The 16,799-nt window shown below is 55.0% G+C and overlaps 1 long non-coding RNA gene across 1 annotated transcript in view; it reads left to right on the top strand.

The window, feature by feature from the left end:
* LOC134737978 (uncharacterized) overlaps positions 1–4,244 on the top strand; it is a 61,265-nt gene extending 57,021 nt beyond the window's left edge. The window contains exon 3 of the long non-coding RNA XR_010123455.1: positions 3,901–4,244. This is a non-coding gene — a long non-coding RNA (uncharacterized LOC134737978). The remainder of the gene's footprint in view (positions 1–3,900) is intronic.
* The last annotated feature ends 12,555 nt before the right edge of the window (positions 4,245–16,799 follow it).

Consider the following 16,799-nt stretch of genomic DNA (forward strand, 5'->3'; position numbering starts at 1 on the left):
TGAACCACTACCCAGAGCACCCCGTGCCCACCATGATGACAGTAGCACTAGGCAGGGATTGGACACCCACTGCACACTGGGCTCTGTACCACAAAGCTCACACCCCTCCTTCACTGTGCCCCGCCACGACTGGCGAGAAGGCGGGACTGCTGTGTGACCTTGGGCAGTTATCGAACCTCTCTGTGCCCCTGTTTCCTCGTCTGTGTCATGAGGATGAGGAGGGTACCTACTTCACAGGTGGCTGTGAGGACAAGTTAATGCTCCCAGAGGACCTGGAGCATTGCTTACCGTTTGAGCCCTAAGTGTCTGAGCAACATCGCATGTTTTAAGCGATGGGGTGGTGACCATTCTCCTGGGTACATCTTGGCTGACTCTGTAAAAAGATGAAATAAAGATGAAATCCACTGCAGTAGAGATTCCAATGCTGAGGGTGCAGGGTATGCGCAGTTTAGATACCAATCTATGGCCACACTGGCCTGGCAGCGAGTGCCCCCATGACATCACACCAGAGCACGAGGGTCACCTCTTCTCCTGTACACCAATGCCAGGTATTGAAAACTTCTTAACTGTGGCCAGGAGAATGGGTCAAAAATAATTTGAGTTGGTGTATGAGTGTGTTCTCACACTGCTAATAAAGACATGCCCGAGACTGGGTAATTTATACAGGAAAGAGGTTTAATGGACTCACAGTTCCACATGGCTGGGGAGGCCTCACAGTCATGGCAGAAGGCAAAGGAGGAGCAAAGTCATGTCTTACATGGCAGCAGGCAAGAGAGAGAGCCTGTGCAGGGGAATTCCCAGTTATAAAACAATCAGATCTTGTGAGATTTATTCACTACTACAAGAACAGTATGGGGGAAACTGCCTCCGTGATTCATTATCTTTACCTTCACACATGGGGATATCGAGGTGAGATTTGGGTGGGGACACAGCCAAGCCATATCAATTGGGTTTGCGTCTCTCAATACACATAGCCTAGTTGTTTTCCCTTCCTTTGAATTGTCTGCTTCCTGTCCACTGTCTGTTCTTCCTATTGATTTGTACAAGCTCTTGTATGTTATGGAATTGAAGCCTTGGTCTATCCTGCAGCAATTTTTCTTTTTGGCCAGGTTGTCATTGTATTTGAGTAATATGTGAAATACTTACATATATGTGTGTATGTATACACACATTCACACATGCATACATGTAGCATACATGTGTTATACAGATGTGTATACACATATGTGTGTGTGTGTGCTATACAGAACCTTCACGTTTCATGTACTCCAATCAATAGACATTTTGACATCACCTTTTTGGTACCACCTAGAATCGTTGTTCATGCTCCAGGATTGCATTTTAAATCCACACGTGGCCTTTTCCTACTTTTTTATGTGTCATTTTTCATGTTTTAAACTCTCTCCTTCTGGAATTCGTTTTGGGGTAAGGAGGGAGGTAAGAATTCAATTCTTCCTTCAGGTTTGTTTCTCCAAATGACGAGGCATTTGCCTCCCCATGCTTTATGGGACAGTCTGTCTTCTATCTTCAGTTTATCAGAATCTAAGATTCCACATGTCTCTCTGGACTAATTTCTGGACTCTGCTCCGCCCATCGATGGCTCTGGTGCCAAGGTGGCCTCGATACCACAAACGGCTGCTTAGGCAACTTCATTACAGGAGCGGAAATTTCTGGTCTGTCCTTGTGAATCAATTATTTTATTTGAAATAAAAATCATCTGTTAAGTGCCCCCCTCCAGCACTGCGAAGAATACTGCTAGAGGTATTTTAATTAGTAGGATTGAATTGAACTTGTAGATAATTTTAGGAGAAAAATGGCAGTTTTATCTTTTTTTTTTTTTTTTTTTTTTTTTGAGATAGAGTCTCGCTCTTTCGCCCAGGCTGGAATGCAGTGGCACAACCTCGGCTCACTGCAACCTCCACCTCCTGGGTTCAAGAGATTCTTCCTGCCTCAGCCTCCCGAGTAGCTGGGACTACAGGTGTGCACCACCATGCCCGGCTAATATTTGTATTTTTAGTAGAGACGGGGTTTCTCCATATTGGCCAGGCTGGTTTCGAACTCCTGATCTCAAGTGATTTGCCCGCCTTGGCCTCCCAAAGTGCTGGGATTACAGGCGTGACCACTGTGCCTGGCCCCAGTTTTACCTTTAATGAGTCTCGTATGCACCAGGAATTTCCTCTTTTTTCCATTTTTGTCTTAGGTTCCTTAATAGAGTTTGTAACATTTCTTCACGTAGGCCTGTGCATTTCTTGTTAAACATCCGTAGTTATTTTGAACGTCTTGGCGTTTTACAGCTGATCTCTCTTCTTCCTTTGCACGTGCTCCAGGCTTTTGTTTCTTGGTGGGAAAGCAGCTGATTATCGTGGAAGGATTTTGAGCCTATAGCCTCTGTGGGTCGGGCGTGGCCGCCCCTCCTCGCTAAGCCTGTGTGGCCTCTTCATGCGTCACATGCGGATTCTCTTCCCTCTCCGTGCAGGACTTGGCAGGGGACACAGATGTCGTAGGGGTGTTCAAAGTGCCGGGAGGGGGTGTCGTGTTTCCTGTTCGTTTTTTTTTTTTTTTTTAAATTATACTTTAGGTATATCTCCCAATGCTATCCCTCCCCCCTCCCCCCACCCCACAACAGTCCCCAGAGTGTGATGTTCCCCTTCCTGTGTCCATGTGTTCTCATTGTTCAATTCCCACCTATGAGTGAGAACATGCGGTGTTTGGTTTTTTGTTCTTGCGATAGTTTACTGAGAATGATGATTTCCAATTTCATCCATGTCCCTACAAAGGACATGAACTCATCATTTTTTATGGCTGCATAGTATTCCATGGTATATATGTGCCACATTTTCTTAATCCAGTCTATCATTGTTGGACATTTGGGTTGGTTCCAAGTCTTTGCTATCATGAATAATGCCGCAATAAACATATGTGTGCATGTGTCTTTATAGCAGCATGATTTACAGTCCTTTGGGTATATACCCAGTAATGGGTATTTGTTTTCTTTTTTGAGACAGGGTCTCCCTTTTTCACCCACGCTGGAGTGCAATGGTGCGATCTTGGCTCACTGCAACCTCCACCTCCTGGGTTCAAGCGATTCTCCTGCCTTGGCCTCCCAAGCATCTGGGATTACAGGCATGAGCCACTACGCCTGGCTAATTTTTGTATTTTTAGTAGAGACGGGGTCTCACCATATTGGCCAGGCTGGTTTCAAACTCCTGACCTCAGGCGATCCGCCCACCTTGGCCTCCTAAAGTGCTGGGATTACAGGCGTGCGGCACCGTGCCCAGCCCATGTTTTCAATCCTAGACTAGCTTTCGTCCTTTCATCCTCATAGTATTAAAAGAAAAGTAAAATCCGGAGAAGTGCAAGGGGCAGGGCTGCGCTATCCTGCGGTGCCCGCTTTCACCAGCTGCAGGGAGCCGCTGGCTTGCAGTGAGAGCAGCCTGTCGTAACTAAGGTTCCTTCCTTCGGCTCACAGGAATCAGCCAGAAAATACCAGCGGCATGAGTCACACATGGGTGCCATTCATCGTCCATGGGGCAGCAAATGAGGCCATTGTCCCACCCCAGAGTGGGCTGCCCTGGAGGTGGGGTCGTCCCGTCCCAGAGGCTCCCGGCCCTGCAGCTTTCTCCAGGGTTCGGCTCCTTGGAGGCATCTGACTTGGTGGAGATGAGTGGCCGGTCTGGCCAAGCCCCTGAGATGGTGTTGGTCCTGCCTGTCTCCCTGTTCTGCCTCTTGTCTGACCTAATCCCTGATTCCCCTCCCGTGACAGACACCTATCTACCCTGCTTCCCACGGTCCCCCGCATGGCACAGCCCCAAGCTCTCCTAGCAGATGTTCTCAGCTGGACAAGCAGGATTGTTGCCTTCAAACAACAACAGGCTAATTTTCTTTTCTCCTTTTAAAAAGCATCCATGTGCTTATAAGCAATGGGAGTGAATGAAGAGCCAGGCCCAGCAACAGAGGGGAGCCTGTCCACATGGAGCAAAAGGAGCCGGACACCAGATTCACCCATGGCACGAACCCGGTGACGGAGGCAGTGTGAGCAGGCAGGCGGCGGCCACTCTGGGGAAGGGAGAAGGAATGAGGGTGGGAGGGGCACAGAGGGCCTCCAGGGAGACGGTCCTATTGTGCCTCTTCACCTGGGTGTCTGTCACCTGGATGCAAACTTTGTGATCATTCACTGAGTCAGGTTTTGTTACATGTCTCCTTAAAAACAGTTCTTAAAAGCTCCAATGTATATTTCACTAAGATTCACTTTCCTGAGTTGTGAAGTCTGACCTGGGGAACATCTGGATTTCCAGGCCTCAGGACATCACAGACCACATTTCACATTTCAACAGCACGACGCAGCATCGGTCAGGGTGGAAACTGAGAATGAAAACCTTTCCCAAAGGCCGGCCCAGAAGCAGGCCATCGCTTTTCTTTGAAAAGTCCCCAAAGACTAGTTTTAGCATCTGAAACTCATCTTTCCCCTCCTACATCTGAACTTTGTGTTGCAAGGAAACCTCACGTTGCAAGCGTGTGTGTGCCTTCCCCCGAGACCCAGAGCTCAGTCTGTGTCACACAGGGAGCCTTGTGGCTGGGTGAGGCTGTGCCCTCGCCGGTGAGAGGCAGCAATCCCTCCACCATCCATCCTGGGCTGAGATTTCATTCTGCAGGGTGAGTGGAGCGCCGAGGCGCCGTGCCCTGGTTACAGGTTCCAAACTCACAGCTGCCTTGTCAAATGTCCCTGTCTCAGGCAGGAAGACCCTATGGTTTGATCTCTGGGACCCTTGTCTGTCTAGGACCCTGCTGGGGCCACCTGTGCCTTCTCCAGGCACCGGAAGGGCAGGAGAGCCCCGCCCTCCTATTTCCCAACCCCTGGGAAGAGGTTTGGTTGACGGGGAAAACTGCAGCGTGTGCTCCTTCTGGTGAGTTCTGCATTCTTTCCTAGTGAAGTATTGTGCATGGAAAACCAGAATATATGGTCAGCATTCTTCCTATAAACGGGCGATTGTACGCTGTACAAGAATGACTGAGCAATGCCTAGGGGGTGGCCACGGTGTCCCCTCCCCATCCTTGTGGTGCCCAGCATGGAACTGGGTGGTTCGGTACCCGACGGACACGTGGCTGCAGACGCGCCGTCTCGCTTCCGTATTTCCAATGGGGACCTTGCCGAAGCGTGGCTGTCGTTTATGTGACCATCCTGTGCCTTGGTGTTTCCTTAGCCACAGGGCCCCTTTGTCACATTAATCACATGGGGGAAGTCCTGCATGTGAAGGGGACTGAGATGGGGATGCTGGAAGCAGGGGTGCTGGGGTCGCTGCCCGGGGAAGCCTGCCCACTGCCCTGCTTCCCACCTGGGCTGCTCCCTGTCCCAGAGCAGCCTCTGAGCCTCCTCGCTGGGCTCCCGGGGGGCTGCAGAAAGCTCAGGAAGGGTGGGTTTCTCACTCCTGCTGAGCCGCCTTTGAGCAGATCCGTCTCCAACCCGTCTGTATCCAGGCAGGCCCGAGTCCACATGTGAGAGCCGTTTCAGCCTGAGGCTTGCGGAGAATGTGTGCATGGGATTACTTTCTCACTGGCTTTCAGCAGACTCTCAGATGTTTTCCGAGAGAAAGAAAAGTCTGGCTCTGAACCATATTGAAAATCCCAGTCAAGAATTCCACATACACGCGGAGAAGCAGTTCAGCCTTTTTCCGCAGCTGGTTGACGTGCAGTTAATTCTTCCAACAGCCCCTGAAAGGGAGTCGATGAACACTCAATCTCCATGGTTTTTGGACAACTGATTACAATCACACTCACCATATGTTAGAATGTGCCACGCAGACATGGCCTCCTGTCGCTGGGAATGGCCTGAGGCTGTGAAAACTCACAGCCCTGCCCTGAGGGACGATGCTCTGGGGTCACCTGCCCCCATCTGCTGAGATGGGCAGCAACGGGTGACTCCTCCAATGCCCCAGGGTGGTAAGTGGGACCTGGCAAAGCACCTGGCAGCCACAACCCTCTTCTTCCAGTTATGACAGACAGAGCCGAGGCCTCCACCATGGGCTTCTCTCCCATTATACCTGGCTAGGGGCACCATTCATGTTGGTTTGGGGTCTTGCAACCAAAGTGTCTTAAGACGGGCTCTCTGGAGTCCTTGGAAATAGAGAATTATGTGTGGGTGGTTTCGGGGAAACGCTTTTGGGACCAACACCTAAAAGGGAGTGAGGGGTGCAGCACAGGGCGGAGGCAGGAGTTGAGTGGTGACGCGGTCGTGAACTCGGTCGTCAGCCCATCCTGTGGGCGGCTCTGGAGCTGGGATTCCCTTTGGAGTTGTTTTGCTTTGAGGTAAGCGGGCTGAACCTCCGGACCGACCCCCATGTGGTTGGTCCTGAGATGTGGCTGGGCCTGGGAGCGGGCGTGACCTCACACAGTGCAGCTCCCTGGGGTGCAGGGCAGTTGGCAGAGACTCTGCTGTGATCCGGCGGCAGCTCCAAGCCCACATGGAGTGGCAGCGTTGGTCTTGAGGGTGGCATCTTGGGCACACGAGAGCATCTGCTGCAGCCTCCTCACTTCCTCGAACACTCAGTTACTCTGTGAGAACTTCGGCTGATCTGTTTTTCTGGGGAAAGGTAACAGAAGAGGTTATGGGATAAACCACGGCACCCTCCACCCTCGCCCGGTCGCAGCCAGCCTGGTCATTTCTCCCCTCGGCCACCCATTCTCAATTCCCTTCACCCCGGCCTGTTGCCTCTACTGGTCTAGCCTTAAGCTGGGCGACCCCCCTCCCCTTGCCCCTCAGGTCAGTGCCCCGGTCACCAGGCCCTTCTCCAACCAGCCGTTGCATCTGTCCTCTCACCCTCACTCATGCTTAGGGGTGTACGCAGAGTTGAAACTGTGTTCTTCCCTCCCCCTGTTGCATGGCAGCAGCACCCCACCTCCGCCACAAGGAGCAGGCCCAGTGACTCCCGCTAAGAGGCCAGTTTCCCGCTTCAGTGACCGCCTCCTTCTTACCCTGCTGGTCTGTTGGCGTGAGGAGCCCACAGGGAGCAGGAGGCAGTCACGGGCAAGTGGAGGGGACTCTTCCTGTGTCTCTGAGGACAGCAATGCCTTAGGAGAAACTGGACTCCTGGGCTCACTGGGCCCGACGTTATGAGGACAGGAAGATGAGCTCCCCCACCCAATCACGGGGGTGTGGTGAGTGGGACCTCCCCTCTCCCTTGCCTTGGCTCTTAGACTGGTGTATTCTACTCCTGGGTACACAAGGCCATTAGACGGTCAGGGACTGGGGTCTGCCGTTCTGGAGAGGGGCCCCATCCTCGCTGGCAGTCTATGTCTGCTACTGCAACAAAACGTCTCAGGCTGGGTCATCTGGGGGCAGCAGACATTATTGCTGACAGTACTAGAGGCTGGGAAGTTCAAGATTCAAGATCAAGGAGGCAAAGGAAGGTTCGGTGTCTGGGGAGGGCCTGGTCTCTCACTCCAAGACAGTGCCTTGAATGCTGCATCCTCTGGAGGGGACACGTACTGTGTCCTCACATGGTGGAAGGCAGGAAGACAAAAAGGGGTCTAGCTAGGTCCCTTGAGCCCTTTTATAAGGACACTGATCCCACTCATGGGGCTGCAGCCCTTATAACTCAATCACCCCTGAAGGGCCCCACCCTTTAATACTATCACATTGGGTCTTAGGTTCCAACATACAAATGCTGGGAGGACGCACACGTTCAAACCATAGCACTCACCCTCCAGTGGCCTGTCTCCAAGCCGGAGTCTTGGCAGCCTGGTCAAGAAGGCCCCTCTGTCACCCGTCAGGCCAGCAGCTTCTGGGTGGAGCAGCCCGTGATGGGACCAGTGCAGCCGGTGGCGTGCGGGTAACTCACCTCCTTCCAGCCCAGCTCAGGGACATCGAGAGCAGAGCCAGGGTTTGGAGTATCTGCCCCAGGGAAGTCGACTCGGCGCGTGCTACAAAGTGGGTCTGTTTTCTAGCGCTTTGTTTACCCCAGAGAGCTAAGATTGTTAAACATGTACTAGCCCAGCACTGAGTATATCTTTCTTTCTGTGCCAAGCAGTGTGTGCATGCTTGCATGTGTGTATATGCATGTGTGTGATTAATCACGTGTGTTACTGCGTTTCACCCTCACTGCAACCCCGTCTCATAGGTGTCATCTCCACTGATGAGGCTCAGGTGAGGTAGGTTAGGCCCCTCCCCAAGGCCACGCACTTAAGATGTGGCAGAGCCACCGTTTGAGCCCAGGTATGTCCAACTCAGGAATCCTCCTTCTTAACCACACTGACTACTGTATGTGGCCAGTTATGTTTCCCTTCTAACTTCAGTGCCTTCTGTTGCTGGCACCCAGACCATCTCTGACTCCAGCTATCCATAGAATCCATGCTTCCATAAATCCCTTCTCTCTGGGCCCCTCAGGAAGCGGGAGATCCAGGAGAACCAGGATGCCAGAACACCTTCTTGGGCTCTCACCGACTTTCTCAGGCAGCCGGAATTCCAGGAACCCTCAGGTGGGCACAGGGCCAGGCTGCCCCTAACATCGTGAGCATCCGTCTGGGAGTCTGCCCAGCCGTGGTTGTCCCTCTGTGCCAGCCTGAGGCTGGGGGTGGGGACGTTGTGGAGGGAGCAGGGCACGGGTCACTGGAGGAGCTGAGGGTGCCTCATACCATTTCTTCTGGGGACAGTTTGCCTTCAGAGTCCTGGCAGGGGGTTTGTGGGAGAAGGCAGGGCCCCGTCACCCCACATCAGCTGAAATAAAGGGAAACATGCGGCGCACACAGTCAGTAAGACAGAGCCACCGAGGCAGCCATCTGAGGGAAAGTGACATTTTCACTGGGCTCTCTCACCCTTGCTGAAGGGCACAACCTGTTTTGTTTTCAGCTGCAGGCTGGGTGGAGAAGGCTGGGTGGTGGAGGCTGGGTGGTGGAAGCTGAGTGGTGGAGGCTAGAGGCCTGTCTCTGAAGGTCTTCCCTGGCAGTGGTGGCTGTGCCTGGGACCCTCTTGCTTTCCCTGGGGGCCTCCTGGAGGAACAGCTCTATGGTGTTTCCGGCCAATCCCCTTCCTTTGGGTCTTGCTGGTTATTACATGGGAATATTCATTTCAAGTGCCTGAACCAATGCATATTCTTTTCCCACCATCATAAAAGACTTGCTTTCTAATGACAATAACCTTCATTGCAGGCCATTGCTTCTCATCTCTGTTTGTTTTTCCACTCCACCTTCTCAGCTCCTGTGCCATCTCCCACCCCACGTCTTGTTGACTTCATGTTTATCCTTCACTCACTCAACAAGCACATGTGTCCTTAGTGATGCCCCTACAGCCCCCATCCCATCTGGCACTGTGTCATTCAGGTGTCCCCACCTCCCCGGACGTTGCCTTCGGCCCCCTCTCCTGGGTGTTCTGGACAACTGCGGCCACATGTCTGCTTTGCTCCAACTCTGAGTGGTCTCAGGCAGGTCCTTGCCCCTCTGAGTTTCAGTTTTATTTATAATGTAGGAAACGGAGAATTTGTTTCATAAACAATCTCCACCAATTCCATGTGGTGGCCCAGAGGGCTGTGTTGAGAAGGACTCCGAGGAACAGCCCAAAATTGACAGGAGGGAGGGCTGACCAGCAACGTGTGTTGTGAGAACAGGAGCGAAGGGGGCCAGGTGGACACTGGCTGTTTGCTGTCCTTGGACTGGATGGTGCTTCAGCACCTACATCTCTCAGCCTCTTTACACCTGGCCCACTTTACATCCTCCGTGAGGGAGACATCACACCCACCTTCAGTTTAGAGCTGGGGCAGCTCTGTTCCCCAGGGCCTCAGCTGCAGGGCAGAGCTGGTTGTCAACCGGGTGTGAGGGTGGAATCGAAGGGGTCCTCTGTGCAGCGGCTCCCCCTGTTCTGGAGAAGCAAAAGGCTGAGTCGCTGAGTTTTTGGGTCTTGGCTCCCTGCCCATGGCCCTTTTCCCAAGTGGAGACCCCAGTGGTCCTGGGAGCTGCCCTGCAGAAGCCCTGCCGTGACCTGGCGTCCTCCACAGGTGAGGGAGCCGGCCTTCCACCTGGAGGGGGCAGAGGGCGAAGGCTGCAGAGCCTCCGCTGCGTCAGCCGCTGGTTGAACGGTCCAGGCGTGCGCGCATCCCTCGCAGCCTTCAACACACAAACAGGCTGGTCTGACGGGACCGCTGTCCACTGAGTTCCTGCTCAGCAGGCTCAGATGAGACCCACGGACCATTATTTGTCTACATCTGGAACTTTCTTTTTCCTGCATATGGCCCCTTCCTGCACAAAATGTTGGTCTTCATCTCCCAAAATCCACACGGCTTGGCACAGGATAGGGACACAGACAATGATTCTGTGATTGATTTATTTTCCCTTGTAACTAAATGCTGAAGTGACAGTAATATAAGCCAGCCGTAGGAGATCTAATTCAGTGTCCTGATTGATAGGACAGCAAACTTGGTCTTGCTCTTCATCTCAGGGAGCCCAGACTCCTTGTGGACAAGGGGCTGAGAGGTTTGTGCAGCCTTCTCTGCCTTGTTTCACGCCGGCCAGTGGCTGGTCTAGGAGGGATCCCTCCCCCACCCCCCACCCCAAGTCTATTTCAGACCCACCTCCTGCTGACTCTGCTCCATCGAGAAGAGCTATAAATCAGCCTTCCTTCTGGGGTGATTATAAAAATCACTCTATTAGCAGTTGACTCACAGTCTAAAAATGTGCTCATGGCATAGTTGTGGCCACTGAGCCTGGTTTGGTGGGACAGGCCCCAAGCCCCAGCCCGCGCCTTTCTGCAGGAGGACTTCCCTTTCCAAGCACGCGCGCTGCCGCCAGAGCCTTCCGGCCGACCCGCCGCAGTGCCCTTCCTAGCGACGGCCTGTGATGTTCCTTAGCCACGGGGCTTGGCCCAGACCCGCTAGAGGGGGACCGAGGGAGGAAGCCATCTGGGGAGGAATCAGAGTTCAGACGAGAAAGGAAATTGCCCTGAGATGATTGAAATGGCAAGGAGCAGGGAGAACCTGGCCAGTCCAGCTGAACAAGAGGACATGGGGGCGGGGGTGGCCTGGGGTCCCTGCCCTGGCTTTGGGTCTCCCTTGTACCCATGTAGTACTAGTACTACTGTTACTCAGTGGCCAGCTCTGCTGACACTGGGGTCCGGCGGAGTCTGAGGGACCGGAGGGAGGCTGCCTTGTCTTCTTCCACCTCCCTGGGTGCCAGCTGGGTGGGGCAGGCATGGAAAGCCCTCTGCAGATGTGCAGGTCCCCCAGGAACAGAATGGGGGTTCTAGGTGGGTGTGACCGGGGGCTTCCATGTAACCCCACTACAGTGACCTGAAAGCAGGACCAGTAACCCCAGATCAACCACCAGCCACACCCTGGGCACCATCTCCCCTGGAAGTCCTTTGGGGCCCCAGTGCCAGCACCTGCTAAGGTGAGGATCGGGACCTCCTATGCCCATGTCCCTCAGCCATGCTTGCCCTGGCTTGTAGCTCCCCAGGACAGGGCTGGGCCTTTGCCTCGGGCAGGGTCCCTGCAGCTGGCTCCCTGTTGCTGGCCACACCTCAGGACTTGGTGAGCCTTTGAACACTAAGTTCTGAGCTCAGGGGGCTCAGCATTTTAGGCTCTGGTTTTGCTGACGCTCCTGACCAAGTGCACTTTTCCCTCTGTGGAGCCAGACTGTGGCTTTTCCCTTTTGGGCAGTGGAAGGGGCGGGCCAGAGGCTGGGTCAGAGTAGTGGAGAGAAGAGCCCCAACCAGCTGTGGCCTATGATGCAGTGCCTGGGGCTGACCCGGGGCTCCAGCTCAGCCTGGGCCTCAGCCGCGTCAGATCCCCAGCAGGCCTCCTCCTGGGTCCCAAGGGGCTTCCCTGCTGTCGGCAGCACCAGCAGCTGCCGTTTGATTTGGGGCAGAAGTCACAGTGGGCTGTGTCCAGAGAGCCACCCTGAGCGGCCTGTAGGCACAGCGTTGCTCGGAGATGGCGCTCACCCCACCTTCATGCAGCAGGCACTTCTTGAGTGCCCAGCATGTGCCAGGTCTGGTGCGGCCCGGATGGCCCAGTGCGAGTGTGGACCAGACCTCCTTGTTGGGACAGGCAGGTTGGGGAGAGGAGAGCAGGGGCCCGAGGTCGGCATTCTGCACTTTCCATCACCTCCTCCTGGGCTCCCTGCTTCCTGGGTGGTCCGGGCAGGAAGCCGGGCAGAGCCCACCCCTGTGCTCTCAGACTTTTGGCAAGTGCCCCCTCAGTGCCAGGCTCTGACGGTGAAGACGCCACTCCCAGCAAAGTCAGAGTGATCTTCTTCCTGCCTCCCCAGGTTCTCCAGCCCCTCAGTGCTCCCTGGGGAATAGTAGCTCATCAGGGGTGCCGTCCGATCCCCGATGGGGTTTCCTGTGGGGCTCTGGAGGGCTCTGGTTCCCTCAGTCTCCACAGAGAAACACGTGAGGACAGTGATGGTTTTGCAGTTTCTGGCGCCGCCCCCAACACAGCTCCAGGTTAATAAGAAGAGAAAGCCTCTCCTTTCACGTTCTTGCTGAATGCTTTTCTGGGCAGAGAAGGGGAAGAAGAGGAGCGCTGGGGAGGGGGAATTCATTTCCCAGCAGGGGATGGGGGCTGTCAGCCCGTGGGGGCCTGGGTGGGTCTCGGGGAGACACAGAGCCTGGGAGTCCTGCAGGCCTGGCGGAGTGAGCGGTGGGGGGGCTGGGAAGGTGGGGAGACAGGAAGGCGCTTCAGGGAGCCCCTGTGGGCCGATGCCCTGTGGATGGCGGGCACTCCGGAGACCCAGCAAACAGAAAGCCAGAGATGGACAATGCTGGGAGGCAGCCGTCTAGGGTGCCAGGATGTCTAGGCTGCCAGGACGCAGAGGAGGTGTGAGAGGCACAGCCCGCTGGGGTTGGTGGGAGGTGGCTCCGCAGGGGCCCATCGCTTGGGCTTGAGAGAGATTTGGGTTCCAGGTTGCCTTGACTGTGACATTGCCCTGGGGGTCAGTGCCTCATCTGACAGACGGGCTGACTCCCCCTGCTCTGCGCTTGTCACCTGCTGGGAGGCTCAGGTGAGATGGTTTGGGCAACAGCAGCTCGGGTGCTGAGGTGTCTAGTTCTGCAGGACTGAGGAAGTGCCACCGGTATGGACGCCGTGCCTGCCTTGGGCACTGTCTGTGTGGAGCGCTGCCCAGGCAGAGCCCTGGACTGACAGGGCCCCCCTTGCTCCTCTACCCATCTAGACCAGCAAACAAGCCCTAAGGTGGACAAGTGCCACAGCGACTCAAGGGCACCTCCATCGTGGTCCACACAGAGAGCCTTGCTCCGATCTATGCCATGGCAGGCATCACCAGCCCCTCCCTGCACTCACAGCCTTGGCCTCCTCCCTGCTCGGCTCTGCAGCCACCCATGGAGGCCCCACCCCCAGGCTTGCAAGGCGACCTCCGCTGGCTGTCCTGGCTGGGCCCTCCATGATCTGGGCTCCTCAGGCCAAGCACGAGCTGACCGCTGTCTCCTGAGGACAAGCATGCTGGCTGGGGATCAGAGGAAGATCGCCTGAGAAGGCAGAGGAGGTCTCGCTGGGGCATCTGGGGACCAGACGCGGGAGGCTGAGCTCATCCACGTGCTGGGCCAGCCACTCTCCCCAAGGCCCTGGAGATAGCCTGGGCCCAGCCGGGGTGGGGCTAGAATCATCCAGATAAGCCCAAAGGCTCAGTGGTCCGCAGATGATGGGTCCAGCCGTGCAGAGTGGGGCTGTGCCAGGTCCTGGGTTCGTGGATGCTCTCTGGGCACAGGAAGCCTGGGAGATCTCAGAGAGGCCCCTGAGGATAGCGAGGTGGGTGGAGGGTGTCACAGCATTCCGGCACCCATCCTACGCTGTGTGACCTTGGGCAGCTCACTTGCCCTCTCTGGGCGGCTGTTTCCCCTTTTCTGAGTCTATCGTGTTCCTCAGTGGTCACTGTCTCAGTGGATGCTGCCTTCTAGGCCAGCAGTTGTTAAAACCGCACAGCTGCAGGGACGGCTGAGGGAACAGGACCCAGTGATATGGAAACAGACCCAGTGATATGGAAACAGACCCGGTGATATGGAAACATGTGGGAAGGTATTGCAGGAAGTCATGGAAAGAGCACAGGAATTTTCTCTGAGCCACACAGCTGGGCAGAGGGCAGGGCATTTTAAGAGCCTTTGATAAATTACTTACCATGTTCTGGAAGGAAGGCTCTTAGAGCCAGCTGGGGCTGCAGACGAAAGCTGACCCTTGTGTTTCCAGATGGGAACGGAAGACCCACAGGAGGGTAGGGACTTGTCGAGGGTCCCAGGATGTTGGCTCCGATTGGGAGGCTCTAATTCCAAAGAGTAAAGGGCAGGGTTCTCTCCGAACCCACCTGCCGCCTGCAGGACTGTCTCTGGGACACGCTTCTCCCTGAAAGGAGTCTGGACCCATGGGGAAAGGTCAGAAGTTGGCCATCGGACTGTGGCTGATTGGGAGCTTCCTGGAGCACCCACTGCATGCCAGCCCCGTGTCGGGGTGGGGGGACTCAGGAGCAAGCCCAGCAGTGTCTGAGCTCTATGGGGGTCCTGCCCACCCATCTGAAATGGTAGGTGACCTCATCCTGTCAGGTACCTGGTGCAGGGCCTGGGGTGGAGGCTCTAGCATGTCTCGGGGACCAGAGGCAGGGACCCACAGAACTGCCCTGCTGCAGGCATCGTCTACTGAGCTCTCACCTCTCACTGCCTCTCTGAGTCCATTCAACAGATCAGGCACGGCAGGGCACGGTGGCTCACACCTGTAATCCCAGCACTTTGGGAGGTCGAGGCGGGCAGCTCACCTGAGGTCAGGATTTCGAGACCGCCCTGGCCAACGTGGTGAAACCCCGTCTCTACTAAAAATATAAAAATCAGCCGGGTGTGGTGGTGGGCGCCTATAATCCCAGTTACTCAGGAGGCTGACAAAGGAGAATCGTTTGAACCTGGGAGGCGAAGGTTGCAGTACATGGAGATCGCACCACTCCAGCCTGAGTGACAGAGCAAGACTCTGTCTCAAACCAACAACCCCTGAAAAAACCAAATCAGGTAGCTTTTATTGCTGCTTCTCCTAGATGAGCAGATGGAGACCCACAGGGGCAGCTTCCACCTCTCCAGGTTCCACGGCGAGTGAGGGGCACAGCAGATTCAAAGCCAGGGCTGCCCGAGCCCACAGCCCCTTCTCCCTACCGGTGGGCTCTGTGCCTCACTCCTGCCAAACCCTCAGGGGTGCCTTGGGCTGGACTTGGGCAGGGACCTCTTGTCAGGGACCTCTCGTCAGCAGTGGCTGGGAGATGCAAGGGAAAGCCTTCCAGCTCAGCTGGGTGTGGAGTCAACAGCGTGTCCAGCACTGCAACATCAGCCCTGTGCCTGCGGATTGCAGCCCAGATGGCCTGGCTCTTTCTATACATTCTGTGTCTGCCTGAGATATGCGCTCTGCAAGGAAACAGATTTGCTCAAGAATGCTCAGGGGCCTGGAATCCCCAGGGGGGAGATGTTCTAATGCAGCAGGAAGCAAGCAGGCTGGGCCGTGGCCGCACGCACCATGATGAAGAGGCCCGGGCCCTGGCAGCTGGTTTTGTGGGATAGACACTGGCTTGCAGATGTGTGCTGGAGACAGCAGGGGCCTCGGTGTGGGAACAGTAGGTGTGTCAGTGGGTGGACGCTTCCTCCTTTTCTCATCCCAAAGCCAGGTTGCTTCTGGGCTGTCACACTGGGAGTGCTCAGCCGCCATATGCAGTCGGGTCCCTGGCATGTTTTCTGTCTTTCCTGTGTTCATTTCTTCCTGGGAACAGGTTGCTGCTTTGTGGGGTGAGGGTGATGGTTGAAGAATCCTCTGTGGGATTTGCAAGAGAACGTAGGGGAGGTGAAAGCTGCTTTGCATGGTCCCCGGGGTGTGACTCTTCTGCCCCAGTAAGCATGGCAGATGCACTCATCTAAGCAACTTTGGGAAATGGAATTTTGATGAGAATCTGTAAGACTACAGGAAAAGGGAACCATGCTTCAACACTGCACTTGGCGCAGTTAGTTCTCACGGGAGTGCGGGTTACCGATCCTGAAGCTGCCGTGCATGTGTGCAGGGATGAAACGGTAGCTGGGCTCCTCATTCTTGGTGAGGGAGGTTTTGAATGAGCAAGGTTGCAAGGCTGGAATCAACCACAGGCACTGGGGACGTCACTGTGAACACCCGTCAGCGTCCTGTAGCTAGAGGTGGGCGGGTATGGAAAGAGATCTAGCTATGCATGGATACGTGGGCTATACACAAACTTCCTAACCCCGTCTGCTGAGCGAGACTGAAGCAAGGGAGCCTCCGCGGCAAACACTCCAGAGCCCAGATATTGGGTTCTGACTCCATCCTCCAATCAAAGGGATGAGAGCTCCTTGGGGAGGGAGTGGACACACGAGATGGGAGCACCGTGTAGTGCCAGAAAGTAAAGATGGGCTCAAGGCTAGGCATGGTGGCTCATGCCTGTAATCCCAGCACTTTGGGAGGTGGAGGCGGGCAGATCTCTTGAGGTCAGAAGTTCGAGGCTAGCCTGGCCGACGTGGCGAAAATTTTGTACTAAAAATACAAAAATTAGCCAGACGTGGTGGTGCGTGCCTGTAATCTCGGCTACTTGGGAGACTGAGGTTGAGAATCACTTGAACCCAGGAGGTGGAGTTTGCAGTGAGCTGAGATCACGCCACTGCACTCCAGCTTGGATGACAGAGTGAGATTCTGTCAAAAAAACCCAAACTGCCCCCCACCAAAAATAAGTAAATAAATAAACTCAAACTCAAAAAAACTCAAAGCAAAAGGATGGGGCATGTCACAGGGCCAACCTGAAGGAGCTCCCAGTGGCAAGGCTGGAACAATTTGAGC

Source organism: Pongo pygmaeus, chromosome 13 (genome assembly GCF_028885625.2).
Source record: "Pongo pygmaeus isolate AG05252 chromosome 13, NHGRI_mPonPyg2-v2.0_pri, whole genome shotgun sequence".
Taxonomy (NCBI): Eukaryota; Metazoa; Chordata; class Mammalia; order Primates; family Hominidae; genus Pongo; species Pongo pygmaeus.